Source organism: Drosophila innubila (genome assembly GCF_004354385.1).
Source record: "Drosophila innubila isolate TH190305 chromosome 2L unlocalized genomic scaffold, UK_Dinn_1.0 4_B_2L, whole genome shotgun sequence".
In the NCBI taxonomy this organism is placed as follows: Eukaryota; Metazoa; Arthropoda; class Insecta; order Diptera; family Drosophilidae; genus Drosophila; species Drosophila innubila.
In genome coordinates this window covers 4,683,464-4,711,453 of record NW_022995372.1, presented here as the reverse complement: position 1 = coordinate 4,711,453, position 27,990 = coordinate 4,683,464, and the positions used below count along the sequence as shown (strand labels likewise).

The following is a 27,990-nucleotide window of genomic DNA, read 5'->3' as shown; positions in this document are numbered from 1 at the left end:
GAAATTGTATGAAGTAGAACTTGAGGATATTAATAAGAAAAGATGCTAATTAATTGAAATTTGAATTAAAGTAACTAAATATATTACAAAATAAACTTTTCAATTGAATATTACAATTTTACTGTATGAGCAACATTTTTACGTTAAGAATTTCCCCCGAAAATCTGTTCAAGCGGAAGAAACATGTTTATTTAATTGCAGCAGCCCCTTTTTTGTTGTAGCTCCCCCAATTTGTTTTTAATAACACCTAATTAAGTCAAGCTCAAGATACGTATGTTAAACACACACTCGACAAGCACAAAAAAAATTGACTTCTTTCCAGTTCTTATGCTGCTGCTATTCTCCTTCTTCCACTTCTTGTTTGCTTGTAAATTGGCCCAATCTGGTAGCGCCGGCGTCGCCACTTGAATCCATTGTGTGTGTCACATGAGATTCTCCATATACATATACATATTTATTTTTTCTCCTTCTTTATTTTTGATTTTTAACGAGTATTCGGCTTTATTCCGTTTGATTTCTTCCTTGCCTCTCACCCACTCTCTAGCTTTCGCTCTTTCTCTCTCTTTTCTAACCCCTTTGGAGGCAAGTGAAGCAAAGACGTTTGGAGTGCACTCGTCGCAGTTATGCGAACAGAAGTGGAAACAAAAAGCACAAAGAAATTGTTAAGGAAATTAAAAAGCATAAAAACAACAGCAACAGCTTCCGTTAAAACAAAGAGCAGAGAATGAGACCAAATAAAAAAGCAAAAATAAAAGTAGAAGAAAAAAAACAACAAAAAAACGGGGTACCAAAAACACGCAACTCGCTGCAGCATTTACCGTTAGCAGCGGGTGGGGTAACACTGGTTAATTGCTGGGTTGCCAACGCTACCCAAAAGTAGATCCCATACTTGATTTTGATCGGAAAAGCCTCATTTCAGCACAATTGGGAAGTAAGAAACCACTTTAAGATTTAATATTCAGCTATAGATATCCGGAAAATAAGAAAATTGTTTGTAGAAATCTACGTTAGGATATAAATAATAAGTGGTAATTTTAATTTACAATTATAATATCGACGACATGAGGTGTTGGCATTGTTTATATCGATTAAACTTTGTTCATTTATATCTATTGGAAGTTTTTATTGAAAAGATTTTATATGACAGTGACTTAAGATAATAGACATTAAGCTTATCTCTTTGTTAAAGACCAGTCGTTGACTTAAGATTAAAGGCGTAATGGTTTTTAATTAGATTCTAAAATATCTCACATCACCCTTAGTTATTAATTGTATTAAAGAGGTACTTTATAGTATTGTATAAATGCTTAACTTGTCATGCTTTACTTTCTAGTGCTGTATAGCTATTAAATAAGGATAAATGTTTTACTCCCTCATCTTCTCACATTCTTAAGATGTATGTGCAACTACTCCACTGATCTCTCTTTAAAAGTCCTTTCTATCCTTTGTTTACTTTGGATCATTTCTTTCCTTTTATTTCCCTATCTCTGTATTTCCAATTCTAGTGAAATAAGATCCTATTACTCTAAGTCCTTATCACTCTTTTACTTTTTAGTCTCATATCACATCATTCCTGTTTAAGCTTGTGGTTTTTCTCTCTTTATAAACCCAATGAAATAAATAAAAAAAAGCCCGCATATCGACTCCAGTTTTTCTTTTTTTATTTACTTATGTTTTTTTTATGCTGCGCTTCTAATGAACTCACCAAAAAGTGCCCACTTCCCCTATTCCTCCCCCCCCTCCCCCAAGTGTGGCACTTGCAACAACGTCAAAGTGAAGCTTCGTTGCCGTGACTGCATTTGAATTTGGTAATTAGAGTGGGTAACTAGGTGGCTGTCTATCAGCCGGTCAGCCATGTGTGCAGTTAACCCTTGCCCCCTCTCTGCCCTTCCCCCTTTACAGTTACCTGCCCCCCCGCCTCAGTACATTCTCTTGGTTGCGATGTTGAGTGCACTTCAAAGTAGCAATTCAATTTCATGGTTACCAAGTTGTTGTATGTCTCATTTTTCTAGCTGTATTTCTTCTTTTTTTTTGTTTATTTTCGGCTGGTTTTGTAAATCACGGCAATAAAATGCACGTGAGTGCAGGCCAGGCCAAGTTGTCGTTGTTTAATGGGCTCATTCACACTGCGCAAAGGGTCAAAACTGCATTTTAATTGGATCAGCAACTTGTACAATGAACACACATACTATATACAGTAGAACTTTCTTATACTGAATAATAATAATTACTAGATACTTTATTTTACAGAAAGAATATTATTTCTTTTAAATTTTTCATTTTTAATACAAAATGTTTTGAAAGATATATCACATAAAACATTTGTACATTATTTTTGATAATATTGATTCTAGAATTACTCACTTTATTGCAATGAAACTTAATTATACAAAAATTATGATGTTATTAAATATTTTTAATATTAAATATTCTGTTTAAACAATCAATTGACGTATTTAAATGTACAAATATAGTATTATTAAAATGATTAAATATAAAATATAAAGTTTATGACTTGAATAAACTAAAGCATTATTTTTCTTTGAATTTTCGCGGAATTTTAAAACCACATACAGTTCTAAGATATGCAGCACAAAAATTATTATTTGTTTATATCAAATTTAAATGGTTCTATAATAGGTTTTATTATAAAGGATCTTTTAATAGGAAATTAAAATAAAATTATTATATTATGGAGAAATTTGCATTGCATACAATGTGTTCGCTATCTGGAAGCTCGACTGTCAATCTATATGTAGTTGTTACTGAAGTATCTGCAGTCTCATTATCTCAATCGGTTGATCATCGCAGTGTGTAAATGAGACACCTTGCACCAGGTTAGACAATAGATGACTTGGAACTCAACCACGCATAACGTGGCCTGAGAAAATGCATAAATTTTCAAACATTTCGTAAGACTCCACCATCAATTGTTCCCTTCCCCTTTCTCATTCTCATTTCCACTGTACTTTCTGAATGCACTCGCGGTTAAGTGTGACTTACAAACCGAAATTAGGCAACGAAGCGTAAGAAGCAAACACGTTGCCAACTTGGCTTTGACTTTTGAGTCAACAGAGCGCAAAGTGGCTCGGGAGAAAGAAGAAGAAAGGTGAAGGTGGTACTGTGGCATGAAGATGCGTTAACTGCACACTTGATTTCCACAGGTTTTCAGAGGTGCAATGGTCTGTCAAACGTCAAGCCTTAAGGGCTTTAACACTAAGCCATCTCCTTATTTTAGAGGTGCAATCAATGGAAGCTAGAAATGCGGAAGTTAGATATAAAGGAACTGTCCTTACTACTTTTAATTCAAGCAGCTTGCTCTCAACATATCAATAAAGCTTATTCAGCAGCTTAAAATGTTGCTTTGCTTAGTTTGGAAAAAAGTATTAATATGTCTTATCAAAGATTTTATTTTACTACAATTGTTTGCTAGTCTGAATATTTCTTAGTTCTAATAATGGAACAAGATCTAAAGTTTACTAAATGAACTACACGGATAAAATAAATTCAAACAGATTCTATTTTTGAAATAAAGATTATTATGAAACTCAATGAATATATCTTAGTTTTCATATGAAATGAAATACGAGCTTAAAGCTTAAGCTTATTTAATTAATTGAGAGCTTTGGAAAAATTTTAATTGCTGGGAATCTTCTTATAAATTTTAATTGATCTCTGATTGATTGAGAGCTTTTAACCAAAGTTTACAAAGTGAGCTTTGAGAGTAAGTATTTTAAGTTCTTGAAAATCTACACTTTATGTGAGCACTTTTTTTGAAGTCCTTATTAAGTCTACATATGTTCTCTGTTTGCTCTTATTTGACATTCAATTTTAATTCTACTGCATGACTTTTCTAAAAATTTATATCAAAAAAATTAAAAGTAAAAAAACTTTTTTTTAATTGACTGAGTAATATATATTTATTGGAGTAAAATTATATTAATAAACCTTTCTTAACAAGAATAATAAATCGTAATAATAATAGAATATTTTTTTTATTTCCGAGATTAATTTGTGGCATTTCCTTTTTGCTTTTTTCAGGTAAGCAGACGCTTTTGTGGCCAACTACTTAATTAGGCGTTCTAACTGCACGTAAGTTGTTCTCGTTGTTCTCGTTGTTCTTGTGGCTATTTTTTTTTTCTATGTACTAAGGCTCAGAGCCTATGGCCAAATGGCATTTTAGCCATTTTCCGTTTACCATTTGCCTGTTTTGCTCCGATTTCTGACCATAAATTTCGCAATTAACGACAAATGTCACTTTGCCTTTGCGCCGGAGGCAGCAAGGGGGAAAGGAAAAAGGGGAAAGGAGAAAGGGGGGACAGCGACTGCAGACTGCAGGGACTTGCGCGTTAACCCTTTTTTGCCCCCAGTTTACTCGGTCGCCAGCTGAATGCTTTTAGTCCGGCCAACGAAGCGTAGCTGCACCCCCACCCCTCATCATCCCCTCCTCAGCGATATCCTCTTGCCATGCCACCCACTTACGGTCTGGTTCGTCCTGCAATTGCATTAAAAAGCATAAATTTACTTTAGCATTGGACGTTATAAAATCCATTTATGCACTTCACTTGCTGCTTCTTCTTCTTCTGGCTATTTCTCTTTTTTTTCTAGTATTTTTTTTTGCTTTTTTTTTGCTTTTTTTTTTACCAGCACTCGTTTTGGGTCCTGTGTCCATTGCATGCTGGTCAGACATTGTCCGGACTCGGGCCTGCAATCTACAATAATTTCTGATTTCTTTGCTGTCCCTTTTTGGTGTTGTTTTTGTTGTTGCCGGCTACAAAAAATGCCAATTTCTGCAGCTAGCAAAAAAAACAGCAGCAGCCCAAACAACAACAGCAACAACAACGAGTCTATGCAATTTTGTATGAAGCAGGATCAAAAAAAAACAGACACACAAAATTGTACCAAACGCCTATTGACGCCGCCACGCCCCCTTAGCTCCCTTGACGCCTTGTTGCCCTCTCTGTGTGTGTTGCGCTTTGTTTGCTTGCCTCCGTTTTACGTTGTGTTGATGATGATGAAGTTTAATTTAGACACGAGTCGAGTGGCAGGCAACAGCCGCAGCCGCAGCCGCAGTCGCAGTCGCAGTTGACGTCGACGTCGACTTCGCTGTCGCCTGCAGGCTGCGGCGCCCGCATGGCTGAGCCTCCTAAAATGTAAACCCCACTCAGCTGGCATTTTATTGCATGTCATGCCTCCTTGCACCCAACAACAACAACAACATATACAACAACATCTACAACAATTACAACAGCAACAACAAGTTAATTTCCATCTTTTTCCGCAAATGAACATTGAAATGACGAATAATTTAAATACTCTTTCCTAAACTTCTTTATATGCCCATGTAGAGCAGACAAAAGCTAGTTGATATGTTGCTAAATCAATCTATCCATTTTTGCAATCTAAAGTTTAGATATAGTGAGTCTAAACTAGAGATACAAAATAATTTCTTTCATTCTAAATCCTTATCTTATCTTTTTAGAGATACAAAATATTTTCTTTCATTCTAAATCTTCATCTTTTTGTGCATATAAGGCTACATATAAGTCTTTCCTATATACATATGTTTTCTTATGGTAGTATTGATTTTAATGCATTATTCTGAATTGAAATTTGGATTCTCTTCACAAAATATCCAACTCCTAAAAATATATTATAGTTATATTTTCCAAAAAATTTATTTTTCTTATAAGCGAATTTTTTAGATATTTGTTTTTGAAAACTCTTGAAATTATTCTTTATAGTCTCAAAACAGAAAAACATCTAAGGGGATCTTCATCTCCATATTCAATGCATTCTATTTTACTAATGTTAAATATTATATTTTTTTGCATTAAATATATAGTCATTTCCAGTACTTTTTGCTTAAAAGTAAAACAACCTGTTAAGTATAATCAGAAATAATCAGAATACCTGAAATATATTTTAAAGTAAAAACATTTACTACATTTTTATCGTATTTAAAAATAGTTTCAGATCTCTTAATTATGTTCAAAATTATTCCTTCATATTATAAATAGGCAAACTTAATTCTTATAAGCTTTCTAGCTTTTAATAGTAGCTTGAATAGGAATATTGCAATATAATAAATTGCTAACATGTTTCCTGAATTGTCTAGGCTTTAAAAAACTAAACTTCTATTTTTTTAGTTTTTTCTTCGGTTTTTTTTTTGTGGAGTGCATAGAATTTTCTTTATTGGCCAGTTAGTTTTTCCAGCTTGCAGTTGGTGCTTTTTATTTTTTTTGCGACTCTTTTCGCTATGCATATTTATCAGAATTCACTTTTTCTCATCGCAATTGTATGTTGTATGTTGTATGTTGTATGTTGTTCCATCTACTCTTATTCGTTGTGTGTCCATTTCCATTTCCGTTTTTGCTGTTGGCTAATATAATTTCGATATTTGGCTTTTATGTCGCTTCGTGTCGCCTAAAAGTTCATTTCCTTTTTTGATGGGGCGTGGTCAGAAATACTGCAGTACCGCCTCCCGCCTCCCGCCTTTATCCTTTTGCATTGCGACTGCAACGACAGCCAAACAATTTGCAAACTGCAGCAACAGCATAAAATAAACTAAAAAAAAATAAAAACGAGCAAAAATAAAAAAATAAAAAAACCTTTATTTTTGCATAGTTTCTATATTTTTTTCTGAGCACTTCCTGCGAAATTTCTGTCTGGGTTTTTTAAGCGCCGCGGGCCGCTTTTTGTTTGCTTTTGTAATTTGCTGTGCATGTCCGTGCATGTGTGTGCATGTGTGTTTTTGTTTGCATGCGCTTTTCTGCAGAATTTTCGCCAATATTCCATTAATACTTTGACGTTAGCTTTTTTTTCCATTTTTTTGCCTCTTTATTTTTATTGTTTGTTTGGGCAGCTTTTGATAAATAAATTTGATGATAAAGTGCAATGCAGAATTTTTTTTTTTTTGCTCTTGTTTTCTGAAACTGCCCGCCTGCCTGTTAGCTATGCAGTATAAATAAATCATCAATGCATTGGGGGATTTATTTGTATAGCGAGTTTCGGGTTTGTTTTCAATTTATGGAAGGTCCCCCTTTATCTGAATTTTCTCCTCTTTGCTCCTACTTCCAACGAAACAAATTTGTTATCAATCGGAATCGGAAATGTATGTGTCATGTTTTATTTTTCAAACAATATTGGGAAAATATTTTCTAATTTAAGTAAAAACTCGTTATCCATTAAAAGCATTGAAATGGTGTTGGATGATCAAACAGCAGCTAGTGAAACGTTTAAGAATGAGAAGGCAGGTGGTATTTTTAAAGAAAAAGAAAAAAGGTATTATAAAACGAGTTCAAAAATCGATTTATACAATAATAAGACTAATTGCACCCAGAGACTGAAAGAGAATAGTCGATTCAACCGTTTACGAATATAATGTAAAGAAGAGGTGATAGAATCGTGAGCATAGGATATAAGCAAAAGTATTAAAGCATAACTGAAAGCTCTTTCGAGAGACAGAGATTATTTTCGTTGCCTTAATCTGTTGAAACGTTAACGGATGAGATGTAAAGAAAAATAAGAGAATGTTAGCTTTGAATGATGGAAATAGAATACTAATAAATAGCTAACTAAATGCATCAAGGAGATCTTACTTAATACGACTCTAAGTAAAAGTTAAGCCATATTAATGGCTGGCTAATTTGAAGAGCAGACTGAACTCTTTTTATGTGGTTGAACCTTAAAGTTTATTGCATTCCTCTTGCACTCGACGCTCAATCAGAAGCGCAATCACGACTGACCAATGTCAAATAGCAATTTCTGCACTTTAGCCGTTCTTTCTTCCCCCGCCTTCAAATGGCCATGCCCACAGCAAGAAGTTGTAGCAATTGCCGCCCCTTTACCACGACCAGGCAATGCAGCAAATCACACAAATTAACTAGACAAAACTGCCGCAGGATGCCACACAAATTCTAATGAAAAATACGTCAAGCAAGGAAAAAAAAAACCCCTCTATTACTTCCCAATGCAGGGTGGAAGAGGCGGAGCGGGAGGGGTAGTGGGAGGTACGTCTATCTGCAATAAATGCGATAAATTGCTCAAGTGCAGAAAACCGAGTTTGCCACAAGCCGAAAGCAAAATGCAGGCAAATTATGGCCCAGGCCAGCAAAACAAAGTCATTGTCTGCTAACATAGTAGTAGTAGTAGTAAATAGTAGTAGAATAGTAGTAGTAGTTGTAAAAAAAAATAGTAGCTTGTAGTAGATAGAGACAGACGCTTGGGCCAAATGAATTTTCACTCATTTCCTTATCGTCTGTGATTTCCTTGCCAGACAGCGACACACACACACACACACACACATACACACACACACACAACATGCTGACAATTTTAAATGAATTTTCTATGCAGGCAGCTATCTAGTGAGCTGCTCCTGCCACAGATCTCCCGACGCCCCCAACTCCATAACGTCTGTCGCATTGTCTACACACACACACACACACACGCACACATAGAGAGACAGAAATGCAGTTTGTGTTGGGCTGAAAGTTTTTTGCGCTTTGCAAAAGGCAAAAAATCAATGAAAATGTGGCAGCAACAGCAGCAGAGGGTTGGACCTGCACAAAGTCATTATCATCATGCTGATGGCGATGATGATGATGATGATGATGAGGCAGCATCAACGTTTTGGCTTGTCATCATTATGAAACACAACAACCCTCAGACTGCAGCAAGGCATGACAGCGGGGGTGGTGGGGGGCAGAAGGGGGAGGCGACAGCTGACTGCACAACCCCCAAAAAAATATAAAAACTGCAGAGCCAAAACATTTGCCTGGCCAACAAAACTCAACCCCCAAAACAGCAACACCTCCACACACAAACACACGCACAGAAGAAGAATGAAAGAGAGAGAGAGAGGGAGGAGAGAGGGAGCAAGGAACAAAAAAGAAACAGCAGAAACTTTCACTTTTTGCATGTGAGGTGCGACGTCGCGTCATGCGGCATTTCGCATAGTGCAATGCCCCGAAAAGCAGACAACACATATGAGAGACAGACAGAGAAAGAGTGAGAGACTGAGTGCAAGGGAGAGGGAGATAGACAGAGAAGAGAAAGCAGCGCAAGCACATTATGTGTAGTTGTTGCAATTATTTCATAATACTTATTTCCATTTGCAAAGTGCAGCAAAAACTATAGCATACTTTGTGGCGCTCACTTGCCATAGGGTTGCAAATTGCAGCCAAAAACTTAGCTAGAAAAGAGGGAGAGAAGAGCAAGCATAGAGCCAGAAAAAGGGGAGTGGGCAGGGGAAGAGAGAAAGAGCGAGAGAGTGAAGAGAGTGCAGAGCTGGGATGAAAACTTTTGCACTTCATGTACTTCATGGAAGGAACGGAAATGCTAACGCTTGGAAAAACTTTGCCACAGCTGTGTCGGAGTGTGTGTGTGTGTGTGTGTATTGGTGTTGCTGCTATTGGGGGTTGCATGCTACGTGCACGAGTGTAGATAAAAATATTTTAATTTATTTTACTTTCGACTGCAGTAAAACGGCAGCAACTTTTAACCCCTTCAGCCGCAACTCTCTCCTTGCCACACCATCTCTTCTTCTTCTTCTGCTTCTCTCATTGGGCTCTGCATTCTGTCTGCACGGGCATTGCATATGGAGCTAGTCTGCATATGTGAATATGTTGTCGCTGTGCATACCCTGCAAAGTTTCGAAGGCTTAAAAAAGGCATTTCAACTTCAAGCTTTTAATAACAGCGCCAAAGCAACCCAAAAGTAATTGTTGAGGTTCCTAAAAACAAGCAGGCATTGCTTTCAAATGTTAAAAAAATTGTTGAGGAATTTTACAAAATGAAATAATTATTGAATTTAACTAATTTAATTTTTAATTTGAATAAAAATGCATAAAATCGATTTTTTTTTAAATTTTGTAAATAATATAAAATATTTCGATAAGCCGATTTTTTTGACTTCGAAAATGTGTTCGAAAAAAACTAAATCTTTTGACTTCGAAAATGTGTTCGAAAAAAACTAAATCTCTAACATTTGAAGAGCGCCGACATTTTGAACTGTTGTTTTTAAAAGCAATTCTCTTCAAAAACTCTAGAGATTTCAGGAACACACTTGTATACCTATGTTTAAAAGATTTATTTATTCTTTATTCTTTCAAATAATTAAATAATAAACAAAAATGCAACGTTTCAAGCTTATCTCAAGTATGCATAATTTTAATAGCCTTGCTGCAGGGTATCTATTATTCGTTCATGTCCCATTTTAACTAATCTTTTAGTTGCATTTTCGCCTGCAGCTCGCAAAACGAAACGAATTCCCCAACGAAGCATTTTAAGTCTCGACACTTTTTGCATGTTTGTTTTCTGCTTTTGCAGTCATTTTATTTATCTTTGATAAAAGGTTTTAGTTTTAGCGTCTATCATGTGCATATAAATGTATGTGTGTGTGTGTGTGTGTGTGTGTGTGTGTGTGTGTGTGTGTGTGTGTGACTACCATCAATAGTGGCTTAGGTTAAAAGGTTTTTCGTTTAAGGGATTTCCAGACGAAAACCGCTTAAAAAACGTTGTTGATGGAACAGAAATTTAAGCTGACAGTTAGAAAATAAAATAGAAATGAAAGCACGAGATTTGGGGCTATATATTTAATTAAAATAGTTTTTCAATTAATTTAATTATTTTGATAAAACTGAATTGTTAGCTTGTTATTATTGATTGCTGAGTAAATACACATTTCTAGAAACCTTTCTTAATATTTCTCTGCATAACTTTTCATAAAACAACTAAAATTATACTTATTATTATATTGCGTGCTAAGCAAATACGCTTAGAAATCTGGCAATTAATTATTATTTCTATGCATAACTTTTTACACAAAACTTTTTGAATGAAACAATGAATTTTTGCATTTTATATTATTCTGCTACTTTTTCTTATTCAATAAATAAATTATTAATAAATAAAATCCATAAAAAGCTACAATTTCATTGTCGAAATGCCATATGATTAAAAAGACAATTGATATTAAATTTATTGTGAAACATATATAAAAACAAAAGGCTTTTAAAGTAAGCCACAAAATATGTGACTCAGTCAAAGACGCCTACGAAACAACAACAATAACACCCACAAACAATAACAAAAAAGACATGAAAATATATTTAAAAATTTCTGTAGGTACTTCATATTGTGTGTTTATAATATGCATATAGAAGGTGGGTTATATGATGGGTTTATATGTATACAAATTTATATACAAGTATTAAGCTGAGCACACAAATTTGTTCCAGACGCGTTTGTCACGACTTCAGCTGACACAAAAGCCCCAAAAGAAATACAACAACAAAACGAAGCCAAATAACAAAAATGTCGCATGCAATTTACTGCAAAATGTCAAAAAAAAAAAAGAAGAAATCAAGAAAAAAAAAATATATTGCTTTGTCGCATGACTTTTACTTTTTTGCTTGAGGATTGCACACATACAAACAGGCACAAACGTTTTATTTATTGTTGTTATTATTGTTATTGTAGTTGTGTTTGCTGATTGCGTGCAACAACGGCGAGTCGAGACTCTAAGAGAGTCTCCCAACTTGGCAACGCTTGTCTCGAAGAAAGCGAAAGTTACGACATTTTTTTTTTTTTTTGGCAGTCAACGAAAGTGTGACTCTGTCTAAATGTGTGTGTGTGGAGATGTGTATCTACAAATTGCAGTTGACATAATATTAAATGTAGTGGAAATTTTGTAGATACTTTACCATTCACTTAACCATAATTTTTTTTCTGCATGTAAAAATTTTTTTTTTTATGTTGTGACCATATTTTTAAACTAATAGAAAAGATTCCAAAAAAAATTTTAACACTTATTAAAAGTAAATATATAATAAGAATTATTTATAAAAATTATATTGCTAAATATTTCACTTTTTAGTTGTCTCTCAAATACAATTATGTTTAAAAATAATATTTACACCAGAAAAACTAAAATAGTTCCTTAGCAAACTATTATTTATCCTTATTTTTTGTCCTCATTTAATTAAGCAAAATAAATAATATATGTTGAAAACTCTTATTTTTATAGCGTGTAAAATAACTCAAGCATTTGTGAATCATACGAATGTGTTACAAATTTTCCCCCCAAATTAACATTTGAGAGGGAAAACCTGAAAAGAAAAGCTGAGCATTTGAGCTGCTCGACAGCTTCCAATTCATTCAGCGCGTCTCTTGACTGTATGAATGAAAATATTTATGCATATATACAGCGGCAACAAGGTATACAGACACAGATACATACACATACAGACAGATACAGATACAGCGTATCTGTTGGCATGTAAAAAAGTAGCGTAAAAAGAAAAGGAAAAAAAGGCAGCTGAAATAAAATAAAATAAAATTTATCTTGAACTTGAACTTGAAAAGAAGACATCGAAGTCAACTTTTGGGGGAGTGGAAAGAGAGAGGAGAGAAGAGGGAGACAAAGAGAGAGGGGGCAGCGACAACGTCGCTTTGTCTGCTTGTTGTTGTTGTTGTTGTTAAGACATTTAACGGCAATATGTTGTTGTGGTTGAAGAAGATAATGATGACTGTTAATGCTGATGATAATGATGTTTGATGAGCTCCGTTAACGATGTGAGCTTTTGTTTATAAATATTACAAATGATCAAAAATTGTTTAAATATTTTATACATTCATATATAAATAAAATTCACGGCGCAGTATTCAATGCAATTGTGTGATGGCTTTTATAGAGTGTATTAGACTATAAATATCTAAACCTGTTTACTAGCAAATATGAATTAAATATAACGGATACCAAGATGATGGATTTCTGTATGGATTACTAAAATTTAAAAATTATCTTTGGATTTAGAAGACTCAAAAAAAGAAATAGAAAAAACTAAATTTAAACCTAAAATAATTAATGCAAATAAATGTTTATAGATTTTGTTGTACCGCTTTTACGTCACTTTAAAATTTAAGGGGTATTTAAGTAAAATATTCTACATGCACATAAAAAAAAACCCGCATTTTTGCAGTCGTAATTTGCAATTAATTTGATTTTATTTTGTGTACGTTTGTCTCTCACTCCCCACCCTCTCACTTATTGCCTCTCTTCCTCATTGTTGTCTTTCCTACTGCTTCTGTGTTTTGTGTTTTGCGCTTTGTCTGAATGTCATCAGCTCAAAGTTGCCCAATTGTGACTTTGAAATTGCGCCAGACATACAACAAAACTGCAGCAACAACAGCAACAACAGCAACAACAGCAACAACAGCAACAACAACAACAACAGCAACAACAGCAACAACAGCAACAACAACAACAAACTTATATTCATTTCATTTGCACTGCAAAAAGATAAAGACAGACATATAGAGAGGGAGCAAAGGAGAGCTTCAAAAGTGGTTCTAAAAAAATGTCATTCAGTTGTCAAGCAGAGCTTTGGGTTGGGTTGTGTTTTTTATAGGGGAAAGGGGGGAGAACTGGTAGAGGGTGCTTGGGGGTGCTATAACAAATTGTGTTGTTGTCGCAGCGCAATTAAATCTAAAGTTCGAATGCATACAAAATGTATTTTATGAGATAATCGCTAAATTCAACAACTAAATAAGACCACTAATCTGATAAAAATATATTTAAATTTTTTAAATTATGAATAATATTTGCGAAGGAGAATAAATATATATATATATTACAAAATCGAATTTAAAATCAATTTAGGGGACAAAAAATTTTTAAAATGAAATTGTTACAGTCTTTTACAAACTTTCGCTTAATATCTACATGCCCAGTGAAAGAGTTGAAGAAATTTACGGACATTAAAATGATAAATATACTGGTCTAGCTAGACAATTGTTTATAAGCCTAATAACAATTAATAAGAAGTGTAATTATAAGTGTTTTTATTTTTACGACATTTCCAAATTTACGGACATTAAAATGATAAATATACTGATTTAGCTAGACAATTTTTTATAAACTTAAAAACATTTGAATAGAGGTGTTATTATAAGTGTTTTAATTTTTACTCAAAACCGATAATCTCTTTCTTTTACCCATGTTTATAATTGTTTTATTACAAAATATTTTCCTTTTGCAAAGCATTAAAAGCTTTTCTCTAATCCAAAAATCCATGATTCATTTGTCTAATGCCATCTTTAACAAAACTCAAAATAAGTCTAATATTGGTCTTAAATTTTGACCAATATCTGGCTATAGGATATTAAAGATACTTCCGTAAAATATAAAGAGATGCAAATGCCTAAAGTATCTAAGCGAACAGATGCAAAACAAAATGCGCGAATCGCAGATAATAATGACATAACACTGCAAATAAATTTAACAAACAAAAACAAGCGGCACAAACAAATATATATATATATGAAATAAACGACAAATTCAAATGCGAAATGCAAAAGTTCATAAATTAAATAAATTATATATATATATATATATATATATATGCATATAAGATACTTTATGTACTTATATACTTAAGTATAATTGCACGACGCCAACGCAGCAAACTGCAAAAAAAAATATTACTGAAAAAAAACGAGCGCAAGCAGCAAATGTATCTTTTAGCTGTGTACGAAAAATGTATCTGCAGCTGTCTATCAGTCGGCATTGTATCTGCGAGTGTGTGTAGCTGCTGCTGCTTGTAGTTATTATTGCTGTTGTTGTTATTATTATTATTATGTATTAGCGTTATTATTTACTCGCTTCGCATTTTGTTATTTCTGGCGTATCTTTCGTTCGTCGCAGTTGTTGTCGAAGTAGCGTAGAATGGAAGATTCGTGGAATTGGGACACTTGTGTGCAGTGTGTCTGCGTTTTGTATTTCTTTATCGCTTTTTTTCGCTTTTTTTTTTGGTGTATACTTTGGGACTTTCCTTTGGCCCCGCCCGCCAGCTGTCTGACAAGCGTCAAGCGCTGAGTATCTGTGAGATACTTTTTTGCAATCGCTGCATAGTCGCAATGCCGCCCTAGTCCAGTTGCGATTGGGTGGCTGCTATTTCATTTTCTCTTTTTGCTGCGTGCTGAAAATAAAATATCTAAAAAGTACAGAATTAACTTTTCAATGTCAAATGGAAAATTTGTACTGTTGTCTTTATCATTTCTTTTGGTCATCATAATATTTAAAACTAAATGATTTTTGTAATATTTTAATAATCATTTAATGCTTGAGGGCCATGTGGCGTATGATTAATTTGACTGCGCATGCAACTGACGAGCTTCCGTTTCATATGCTTGCATATCTAAAATGCAAATAATAAATTTAAAATTAACAAGAAAAAAGTGTGAAAAAAATGAGAAAAAACTTGAAAATTAAGAATACAAGAACAACATTTATTTTTTGCCAAACAAATACACAGTCAAGATTGCAACCAAGGTCAGCAATGACGAATAACAGCAAAATGCGCTGCTGCTGCGTTGTTATTCTTGTTGTTGTTGTATTTTGTACCAGTCGCAGATCAAAGCAAACACACACACACACATTTAAGAGAGCGAGAGAGAGAGAGCTACAAATGCGCCTTTTTGGTTTGCCGCACTCAAAAAAGTAAATAATTTTATTTGTCAGCGTCGAGTCAGACCGACTCCGGGTTCTGTGCGCATACATAGAGGTTCTATGGATATACACTCACACACACATACACTCTCATATGTATATAGCATGCATATATGCACACGATCCGTATTTAAAGTTAAAAGACTGTTTGTTATATTGTGCATTTCTGGCAACGCCAACGGCAACAGCAAAATTATCGCACTCGCAGGTGCAAATCTATCTAAAATCTGACAACGAAAAAGTATCTATTAGTTGTCATTGTGAAGTAAAGCGCATAAATTTCAAAATAAGTGAGTTTCGAAACTACAATCATTGCATATCATAGTTAACCCCTATATATTATATGTTGCTAGCGTCACTAGCGCGGACTGACGTCCGCACTGATATAAATAGTTTCCAATTACTGCAATCTTAAAAAAACTAATTATCTATTCTGAGAAAAACTGTTGATATTTAAAGACTTAAAATATTTAACCACATTGTTGATTATTTCTAGTGTTGTTAAATGTTTTAAAAAATTTGTAATTATTTTATATGTAAGTGACAATATTTCTGGGATAAATTTCTTATTTTTGAAAATTTAATTTGCAACCAACTAGCACAACCTCCTGTCCTACACACTTTGCTCTTTATTAATATAGAGTTTTATCTAAGATCAAATTCATATCTTGAATATAACTTTTACATATAAAGCTGTAGCTTTATTATGAAAATAATTCCAAATTTTCATATCTGTACAATCCTTACCTCAATTCTTTTTTTTTTACACTAAATTAAAGCTTTGATTCTTCAATCCTTAATCATTCATATTTATTCCAAAAGTTTTGACTCAAGTATTTCGTAATCTTCCGTTTTGGTTCCTGTTCTCATATCACAACCCTCATAACAATGATATCTGCTTAAATACTTTTCTATAGTCCACATTATACACAAACGTACACACATTTAATGCCATATCAGATATAACTCTTTTCTTTATGTGTAGGTTTATTCTCAAGTCTCAAATTCCACTTGAATGTTTGCATATTTCACATGTATTAATTGCTTAATTGATGTCAATGTGCAAAACGCGCATTTATTCAATTCATTCAATTTCGCATGCACAACAACAACAACAGCAAAGAAAGACTTTTTTTGCACGTTTTGTTGGTATAATGTAAACAAAATAAATAAAACGAAGCAGGCAGCATTAAACACTATTAATAATATTATTGAAAAATATCTACATAACAAACAATATCTTTGAGATCAAAAAAATCTGAGATTATTATACATATAATAAATAATATAATAAAATTATTCCCTTTTTTTTTTTTTACTAATTTTATTACAAAAAAACAAAACGTTGATTGAATAATTATTCCAAGTTTTTCCAAGAATACTAATATTTTATGAAATATTCAACAATTTAATTTAAACTATGTTACAAGCACAGAAAGATCTTTAAAAGTATATTAAAATTAGCTTATGGGACAAAATGCAGAGAATTTAGTTCATAGTCAATTATTCAACACAGAAAATTAGTTAAATTTAGAAAAAATTAAAAGTGTCATTGTTATGTACAATTAATTTAAGAAAAACTAAAGCTAAAATTAATCCATTGAAGATCACAGATTAAGAGCAGAATAAGTATCTTATGAATAGAAAGTAGTTTAGTAGTTTTCAGCATAGTTTGATATTAAGGAAATTAGTTGAGATACATCTTTTATAATTTCCTCTACCTTTACAGGGCAACTATTCGGCGATCTTTCTATCTATCAGATTTCTGTGTTTCATTTTTCGCTAACGCCAAATTCGCCGTCGTCGTCGTTGTTGTTGTTGTTTTGTCGTTGTTGTCGACTGAGCAAATAACTGCATTTGACCTTGTTTCGCATTGCGCCTGTGTTGGTAACTTAGAACAAACAAGATATGCCGATTTGTATGTGCTTCTTTATGTGTGTGTGTGTTTGTGTGTGTGCAAAAATATTTTTGATGCTTGTTTGCTTTGCTTTTCATATTCGCGTAGAACCCAAACTTGCTTTGTCCCATTGTGTTTGTGTGTGTGAGTGTGTCTCCGTATGGCACAAGTGTTTTAATTCAGCTGCGCATGGCACACACACACACATATATATATTATAGAGTGACTCACACACACATACACTGACTCAGGCAGCGCCTGCATAGCGCATAGAAAGTTCTCCCAAAACGGAATTCGAACTACAAAACTATAAAAAACAATGGAACCCACACAAAAAATATTTCCATGACGCTCGCACTTCCCACTCTCCTTCTCTCTCTCTCTCTCTCTGTCTTTCTCGCTGCCCTCCCATGCCTGCACTTTTTTTTGGCATTTTGTTTTCGCTATTCTTCGCTTTAGCCAAAATACAAAATGTAGGTTAAATTTGCGGAAATCACGCGAGTGCGCAAAAAAAATAAGAACTTAGAGGTGTATAAATATATATAATGGCTATAAAAAAATCAGATACGTGCGCAGATAGCACACACACACACACACACACAAATATAGGAAATCATTTTACTAATTTGTTGTTGTTTATTCTGTTCGCTTCGGTTCTGGTCTGTTATTCTGTTATTCTTTTTTGTGATTATGCAATGTATTGACCGATAGTCATTCAGTCAATCAAATTATATTGTGAATACTGACGTAGAATGCTTTGGGAACAGGTGCGAAAATGTTTAGGTTCATTATTATTATTGGTATTCATACATATCTTAACAATTCATAGCAATTTCATGCTCATATTATCATTTTATGGAACATTCTTTATCATTGCTCTTTTTGTCTGTTATGTTATTAATAAAATGTAATCAACAATTAAATTCGAATTTTTTATTGATTCGTTTGACTGTCTGGCTCGTGTCTACACCAAAAATTGATCTGGCTTGCATTCCAATTAGCCAATCGCCATTTTTGCGCATTTCAATGCGCCCAATCAGAACAGCAAATTGCCAATGCACGAGCAACTTAAACTGCATATATTCATTAACATAAGGGTGCATCGATTTTTTCTAAAAAAAAAAAAAAAAATGGTAACCCAAATTCGTAATCTAAGGACAATGTTTTCACTAAGAAACCATAGTTCTAAAATCAATTCCCCGTCACTGCTTTTTGAACTTAAAAAAATGTTGTTAATAAAGTTCTTTAATGGAGCATAATTATGTTTTAAGCACAATTTGATTTTGATTTTAAAAGTCCTGGTCCTAACAAGAGTTTTCATACTAAACTTGTTAGAATCAGACTAAAAACACTAAAGATATGCTAATAAAAAATGCTAAAATAAAAAAAAAACGTATGTTTCAACTCAAAAAAGCAAATGATTTTCAAACTATGGTTATTTGATAAAAACACCTTAGATTAGACCGTAGATTACGAAATTCGGTTAGTATTTTTAAATATTTTGTAAGCATATATAAATCGATGCACCCTAATGCTCATTCATATGTGAAATGGAGATAGAGAGAGACACCGACACAGAGTGCAAATGAAACGAGCAGCTTTTGCCGAACATTAAGCTGCTTCGGTTTTTGTTGTCGTTGCATTTTATTCGCATGCGCTTTTCATAGAAAGAGAGAGAGAGATAGACCAATCGACGCGAGCAGCTCTTGACGATCGTTGAGTTTTTTTGTCGCTGCAATTGATTCGCATGCGCTTTTTGCTTCGTTGTTTCAAGTTCGTGTAGTGCTTTGAATTTTAATTCGTCGTTTCTTTTTGCAATGCACGAAGGCTAATCGTTATATAGATGTTGTTGCTATTGCATTGTTGTTTATTTATTTTGCGCTGTTTGCTCATTGGTTGACGGAATTGTTTTTGTAATGCACTTACGTAATCAGTTCGTAAACGAAGTGCATTCTTATTGGGTAGATACGTTACTTCCAACTGTCATAACTTGATCAAAACTGAATAGATTTTCTAACGGAATGTCATTTTGATCATGATTTGGACTCTAAATTCATTCTGTACTCAATTTTTGTTAATTTAGAAAATTTAATTATTTTCGACCAAGATTCGATTTCAATGCTAAGGGTCCCCCCTTTGAAATTTCGAAAATTCAAAATTTTAAATCTCAAGTTTTCACTTTTAATCAACTCCTTATATGGTTATTAGTATAAAACAATACTTTAAACTTGATTCTGATACCTTTCATTTTTTTTTGTAAAAAATCATGAAGAATTGGATAAAAATTTTGACTTGTAAAGTGACTAACTCCAAAGTCTGATCAACTTCAAACTGTCATAACTTGATCAAAACTCAACCGATTTTCAAGTGGCATGTCATTTTAATCATTATTTGTTTATTATTTATCTTAATTCATTTTGCATTTAATAGAACCTTTTACCGAAATAGTTATTTCGGGACGTACCGGAACAGAAACCGAAACCTATGTTTGTTTTGGTTTGATTCCCTGGACTTGAGTCAAGCAATATTCCCTTAAAATAATGTAAACTAATATTTTTTGTTATTTTAATTAAATAATTAATTTTTCCTTTTCTATTTCTTTGCAGGTAATTAATTGTTTGCTAAATATTTACTTCCAAAGGCAGTTGTAAACGTAAGTTTTGGCTTAGCTTGTACTCATTATCGATTTTGTTAGTTTAGCCTAGTATAATTTACATCCCTTTAACTCTCTCTCTCTCTCCCTGTTTCGCTTTATCTCTTATCGTTGTGCCGAACAGCATCCCAATTGTCAGAGCAATTCCGGTACAAACATATGCCCAATTGCTGCCAACTGCAGGCAACAATTTGATTGTGCGAAGCAAAAAAAATGTTACTTTGAGTTTGTTAACCCCGCATGCAATGGATAATAACAATGTTAGCCACCCATAGCAACCACCGAACCACCAAAACCGCCGACACAGTGATGCTCAACAGCTGAATGCACACACACACACACACACACCCTGCTTCCTGCCACTTTGACATGCAACCACAACAACAACAACAACGTACCGAGAGAAAAAAAATGCAATTTCTTTTGAAGAAAATTCGAGTGTAAAACGCCGACATTCTGGCAACCACCTTTGTCTCTATAATAAAGTTCAACTGGTCGGGGGCAAAAAAAAAAGGGAAGGAAAAATCTCGGACACGCACAGGCAACGAGTGCAGTCGTCCTCGTCCTGTTCCTTTGGGCACGTGCTGCAAATGCGCTGCTGATAATGAAGCTAGTGTGCATTGCACACGTTGCAGCAACCCTCTCCTGCCACCGATGCCACCAATGCCACAGCTATGCGAAGGGTCGAGTGGCGCCTTTGCCACCTTGGGGTGGGTTCGTTCTAATCCTTGTTTTGTTGCAGCTGCAACAACGTCATCAAAGCAACCCCTGTAATGCTCAAGTGCAGCAAACAAGCGCTTGCAACAACCTTCTACTCCCTTTTTCCTCTACTCTTTTTTTTTTTCTATTTTCCACTACGCGTTCAGTTAATTAAGCAACGTCGTCAGCATCTTTGTTGCAATTTGGCAAGGGTTGTTTCCCGCTTACATTCCCCTTTTCCATTTCCCATTCGTTGCACTGCGGCAACTCTACAAAATGCTGTTAAGCTGTCAAAATTGCTGATGTGACAGGCGTGTGCCATTCCAACTAATTGCAGTTTCCACAACAGCCGCTCGACTGAATTTTCCTTTTTGATAACCTTAAACCGGTTACTTCAATCCCCATCCAAATAGGTGTTTTGTATTTATGAATAGATCCAAACTGGATATTTCTAATTTGACAACTGGGGTTGTCGTGTTGTCCTGAGAGACAGATATTACTTTTTAAGTGATACTTATAAAAGTAATTTATAAAGTTCTCTTCGTTCCGTTTCTTATTATTGATTATAATGCACACTAACTTGTACATATAGATATTTTGAATATCAATTTTAATTCTATTAATTTAAAGTCAAAATATTGTGAAATAAATATTATGTAAATAATATATACATATTATGTATAATACATATATATATGAATGAAAATTCTCTGTCAAGAAGCGAATACCGAAACGTTTGTACCGGTACGGTTGTGGTAAAGTTTATAGCTCAAAGAGTTGTCCAACTTCATAACTGTCAACTGTCATAACTTGTTCAAAACTGAATAGATTTTCAAACGGAATGTCATTTTGATCATGATTTGGACTCTAAATTCTGCATTCTGCATTCAAATTTTGTTCATTTAGAAAATTTAATTATTTTCGACCAAGATTCGATTTTGAAGCTAAGGGTCCCCCCTTTGAAATTTTGAAAATTCAAAATTTTAAATCTCAAGTTTTCACTTTTAATCAACTCCTTATATCGTAATTAGTATAAATCAACACTTTAAACTTGATTCTGAGACCTTTTATTTTTTTAAAAAAATCATGTGAAATTGAACAAAAATTTGAACTTGTAAAGTGGCTAAGTCCGCAGTCTGACCAACTTCAAACTGTCATAACTTCAAACTGAACCGATTTTCAATGGAATGTCATTTTAGCATGGTTTGGCATCTTAATTCATTGTGCATTTAAATTTTATGAAATTCACAAAAAAAAAAATTTTCTTCTAGATTCTACTCGATTTTCCTGGTCCTTCAAAATTTCAAAAATTCAAAATTTTAAATCTCAAGTTTTCACTTTTAATCAACTCCTTATATCGTAATTAGTATAAATCAACTCTTTAAACTTGATTCTGAGACCTTTCATTTTTTTGTAAAAAATCATGTGAAATTGAACAAAAATTTGAACTTGTAAAGTGGCTTAATCCGCAGTCTCACCAACTTCAAACTGTCAACCAATTCAGACTGAACCGATTTTCAAATGGAATGTCATTTTGAACATGGTTTGGCATCTAAATTTACCTATATTTGTTTCGGTTTGATTCCCTGGTTTCAATATTTGTATATTTTTGCTACTTTTCCCATTGGTTTTATGAGTTTGCTGAGTTTCTAAGGTCTAGTTGCAGCCCACTGTTGATGTTAATTAAAAATTAATGTTCTTGAGGCTTCAACATTAGTTGTGCCTCCCAAATTCGTAAAATACAACACTTTCCAGGAAATTATCTTGGGTACAGGGCATTCGGAAACCTAGGTCGCCCTGAATATGGAATGGGCAGTTGCACAACGCAACTTGGCGACTTAAATTACAACTTTGAGCAGCAGCTGTAGAACTGAAGAAAAGATGCTATTAGTGCTTCTGCCTTTGCCCATTCCCTGAGTTATTCCCAGACCCAACTCCAATCCCAATGCCAGTCTAAGTAATCCCAGTTGCTGTTGTTGCTGTTCTTGCTGCAAATCAACTCAAGTAAAAGTGTCAAAACAATACAAACGACGCACAGGCGCATGGACCCAACATACAAACTGAAAGAGAGAGCGAGAGAGGGAGAAAGAGAGAGGCGCCACACGCACATAATTTATGCCCATGTACCAGAAGGAGCAAGGGACTTGGAGCTTGGGTCTTGAAATTTGGAACTTACAGAATTGCGTTTTCCTCGCACATAAAACGCAGACTGCAGCCCGAACATAACTGCGGAAAAATCAATTTTCTTTTGTGCTTAAGGGTGGCTAACACAGGGATGGAGGCGGAGGAGATTGAGCAGAAGTAGGAGAAGGGATGACAGGCCGAAAAGTATAAACATATATTTGGCTTTTGGGGGTTGCACACACACACACAAACACACTCGAGACAGTTACGCACTTGTGCAGCAAATTGTCACCCAGTTTTCGGTAAATATTGAATACCACCGCCCCGCCCCTCCCCTGACACCGCCTTTAAACGCAGAGAGAAAGTCTAGAGAAAATTGAGCTGGTAACGCTTTGAAGTGCAAAAGTGCAGCATAATTTTGGGGGCTAATGCAATTAGGCAATTATTTATTGTAATACACAATGTGTGTGTATGTGTTGTATACACTTATATGTATGTGTATGAGTGTGTGGCTTGGTTGGCTGTGCGTGTGTTTGTTGTGGCTGCTAATTACTCATGCCGCACGCATTTATGGCGCACTGAGGCGTATACACAATAATTTACAACAAGGCCAAAAACGTGCACTGAATGCGCAGAAAGAGACGGCAAGCAAGGCAAAGAAAGAGAGGGAGACGCAGTGGCAGACAAAGTAAACAAGGCAGAAAATGGAAGGAAGAGATGAAAAGAGAACAGAAGAGAAGAGAAGAGAAGAGAAGAGAACAAGGTAAATGCAGTGTTATTACACAAGCGCCTTAAATAATTCTACAGCCAACAAAAAATGTCATTAAATGCCGCCCCAAATATGTGTATGAGTGTGTGTGTGTATATTTGGGTGTGTGTGTGTGTGTGCCACGCAATTGCTTAACGCAATTTTGTGCCTGGACATTGGCAATGACGTCAGCAACGTGAAAAGCACAAGTCAAAATTGTTGTTATTAAAAGGCTTCGACTAAAGACCAAGAAATGGGATTGTTGTTGCTGCTGTTGTTGGGCAATTGAACACAGGCGGCGGCAGCTTTTGGCCACATTTAGCTGCAAGTCCTTCCGAAAACAATATTGGGCATATAAACGTGACTGGCTCCTGTAATCTGAGTGCATATGTGTGCGTAAGTGTGTGTGTGTGTGCTTATGTGCAAGTTAAATGTAGTCGACTGACTTGCAGATTGATAAAAGTAGGAGAAAAGTAAGCTATCAGATACAAGTAAATAACTAAATCTAAAGAAAACTAAATAGATACACTTTTCTAGTATGCAAGGCAAAGCTAGTCTTTAATTTAATAAAGTAAGCTTATTTAAAAAATTAAGCTAATAATCAATATAAATATTAAATAACACATTCAGCTTATATTAATTTATTTACAATGAAGGCTGCAAACCTACAAAATTTTGTTAAAGGTTCGGCTCGGCGGTTCGAGCCATAGAGCAAGACATGGGTTCGGTTCGCGAATTGGTTTATGTACCCCCTGAACTCAAAGTTTGGGTTCGAGCCTTGGCTCAATTTCGTACAAAAAATATTTTTTTGTTGTATATTTTTCTCTACATTTTGAGCTAGCTAAATTTTTTTTTAAAGAAATCAAATTTTGATGTTAATTAATTAATTATTTTAATCCGAAGTCTCAAATAATTGCGTAATATTAGAAAACCATAAAATTTATGCAACTATTTTTTTTTTCGGGTGCGCAAAGTAAATAATTTCAAGGGTTCGGTTCACAGCCTTGTTTACAATAAATATAAAATTAAGAAACTAGCAGAGATGCAATTTCTGCTTCCATAAACGACTGTAGTATTAAAACCGAATTAAGTGTTAAACACAATAAGTAACATCTTTTAAAGTTTTGTTTAAATCATTTTTAAAAAAAAGACTATATAATATAGTCAGATTTTCTTCAAATTTGGTCAGTATAGTCAGTACAATATTAAAGAGATAATTGTTGTGTTTTCCATGCTATCTTCATACAATCTTTTTTCACCAAATTGAATTGGAGCTTAAATTAAGCTGGACAAAAATGCCAAATCTATCCACTTGGCTAAAACAAAAGACAGTCGTTAATCAGTCGCCGGGCAGAATCGTAATAACTCAATGGAACCCAAAAAAAAAAAAAACGCATATCAAAGACAAACACACTTCACACTGTCCTTTACCCTTCAACTAACTCCTTTTACTCCTTCCCACTACTCCTTAAAAGGAGCACGCAGTGCTGCATTAATGCGTATGGAAAACAATTTTTTTTTTTTGGTTTATTGAAAAAAAAAAGTTATGAATTTCTAAAGGGTTGCAATGCGTGTGTGTGGGTTGCTATTGAAAAGAAATTGAAGCGAAACGCGCGGACTCGCGATTTCTATATATTCTGTATATATATGTATATGCAGATCCTTTACGGTAAGCCACATTTTGCGTGTCTCAGTTGACGCACGAAAAAAAATTATGAAATTTAATACAAGAAGAACAACAATAAAAAAAAAGGGTTCAGTTAGGGCTAAATGCATGGGTGTAGCTAATGCCACACAACATCCAGCAGGGGGTGGTCAAAGGGGGGAACAGGGTATTCAATATTCCACTCGAACTCTCAAAGTCTAAAGCATTTTTTTTCATACTCCGCCAACTCCAATTTTATTAATGAAAAGTCAAGTGATTTGCTTAAAAGTGGGCGTGGCATACAGACACGCACAAACACGTCCACGCACGCACAACTCGTTAGGGGTTGTCAACAAATAGCGTAAAGAATTCAATTCTCTAGAAATATCAGAAACTTGAAACGAGAGAAACCTTTCAGAGAACCGCAGTAAAAAGTGCCAACTTGTTGCAATAGATCATTTAAACTTGTTTTGCATCCAAGCCAAGTTGTTATTTGACTGTCCTAACAACATTTGTGGCCTTCAATAATTTCATTTTGAATGTCATCTGAATATAACAAATTTAAACGCTTCAATCTAGAAGCTTGCAACTGATTATCTGATTCGTTTTCTTGTAGAATCTATTAAAAAACTTCCTTAAAAGCATTGCAATTGCCTTCAAGTGTGATTATTAGTAAATAGGAAGACAAGGAAACAGTTAATGAGAAGCTGAGGAGCTTTTTTTTATACCCGTTGCTAAAAAAATAAGTAAAAGGGTATATTGTGTACGTTGAAATGTATGTAACAGGGGGAAGCAGGGAGAACAGTTCCAGTTTGTTTTAAATTTTTTGACAAGCCCACCACACCCACAGTATTTAAGATAATTCGGTATGTATGGTAATTTGAGTTATCTATTAATATTATTTATAATCCCATTTAATCGGATTAAGATCGGAAAAGTAGAACGGCAGTAATAGCTAACCAAAGTTATCAAAAAAACAAGAACCCAAAAGTATACAGTAGTTTTTTTAGGCAGTAATTTCTATACAAAAGTATATTCTATGGTCGGAATCTCGACTATAGACTTTTTGACTAGTTATACCCTTTACTTAAAATATAATTTTTAAATTTATTTATAGTTTTATTATATCTTTCAAAGAATTGTGTCTTTTAGTTAAACAAATTTATTTGATCTTGTTTTAAATATTTGTCTACCCAAAACTGAATACTGTAAGATTGTTATTCTAACAAGACAAGGAAGTTCTATAAAATGCCTAATTGAAAGACTGAATTCAACATCAGAAAACTGAATTTTCATGCACAAAATATGCTTGACTTTTGTGTTTGGTATAAACTTTTCCGTTGAGATGCCAGAAAAGTTATGTGCAACGAAAAGTTGTGCATCAAAGTTGCGGCAACAGCTTGTCCAAGAACTTGCAACAGTCAGTTTCTTCTGGCAAATAGTTGCAGGTGAAGTTCAGGCAAACATTCCATTAATTTAAGGTAGAATCCCACCCATTCTATACTTGCGTACTCCGTTTTTCGCTCGTCAGATTGCTGTTCAAAATTCAATGAGCAAAGTGCCGCATGGCTGTAGAATTTATTGAAAAATCATGATATGTGTCCAACACAAAGAGTGGGGAAATCAACAGGGGAGCAGGAAGGGAGAGGGGGATGCTTGGCATGCAAAAGCGTCGATATGACAGCTTGACTGAACTAAAAATCGCGTTCCACAGAACGATGCTAGACAAAAGTCCACACGCACACAGGGAAATATGGTTTTTTCGTGCCGTTTGGACAACAGCGAAGATGAGGGATGCCAGAGGGTGTGGAGTGGGGAAAAGTGGGAGGGAGTGGGCACTGAGTCTGAGCCTACATACGTCTGTTCCCCCAATGCTGATTGACGTGCCTTTTATTGATGCTCTTGATTGGTTTTTACCTTTTTACACACACACACGCACACACAGCATGCGGGTGGCACTCGCTACTCGTCAATCGTTGCACCCACTCGTTCCTCTCGACGGTCGACAGTTCCTGTCGGTCGTTAGTTCAATATGTGCGTAGGTTGTAGAGTCTCTTCTCTTCTCTTTCTTCTCTTTCTTCTCGTCTCGTCTCACACAGTTATGATTTTTATTACAGGTAACTCTGATGAATTGTGTTTGTATTTGTATTTGCTTTGGACATTCGTCGTTGTTAATTTTTTATGTGCATGGATAATACTTGGGCATATACCTAGGATACTCTCCACTCTCTCTCTCTCTCTCTCTCTCTCTCTCTCTCTGTCTCTCTCGACTCTGTTTGCGTTTTTAATCAAATGTTGAAAAACGCGTTTAGCGCGAATTGAACCAAAGGATAACGTATCCTGAGCCGCGTATCGGTTGCTTGTTTAACTTTTATATCGTAATTGCATATCGCTGCGATTCTGACTGAGTGAGTGCGAGTGTGAGTGCGAGTACTCACGAATATGAGTAACGGTGTGTATTGCAAACATACTAATCAAATGTCTGCAATCGCTTGGTTAGCTACTTTCCACTTCCGTTTCCGCTTTATCCTATCTTCGATCCATCTATCTCTTTTTTTCCGGCTCATCCTCATCCTTGCACGCGCTAATGCTTTAATCCTTGGCCAGGACCTTCTGCTGTCCGCGTGTATTAAATCGATGAAGTATTAACGACTTAATTGCATGTTTGTTGGACATTTTGCAGCACATCTTCTCCACACACACACACACAC

The 27,990-nt window shown here is 34.7% G+C and overlaps 1 long non-coding RNA gene across 1 annotated transcript in view; it reads left to right on the top strand.

The window, feature by feature from the left end:
* Window positions 1-27,990, top strand: part of LOC117780616 — a 42,905-nt gene that overhangs the window by 4,679 nt on the left and 10,236 nt on the right. The window lies entirely within an intron of this gene.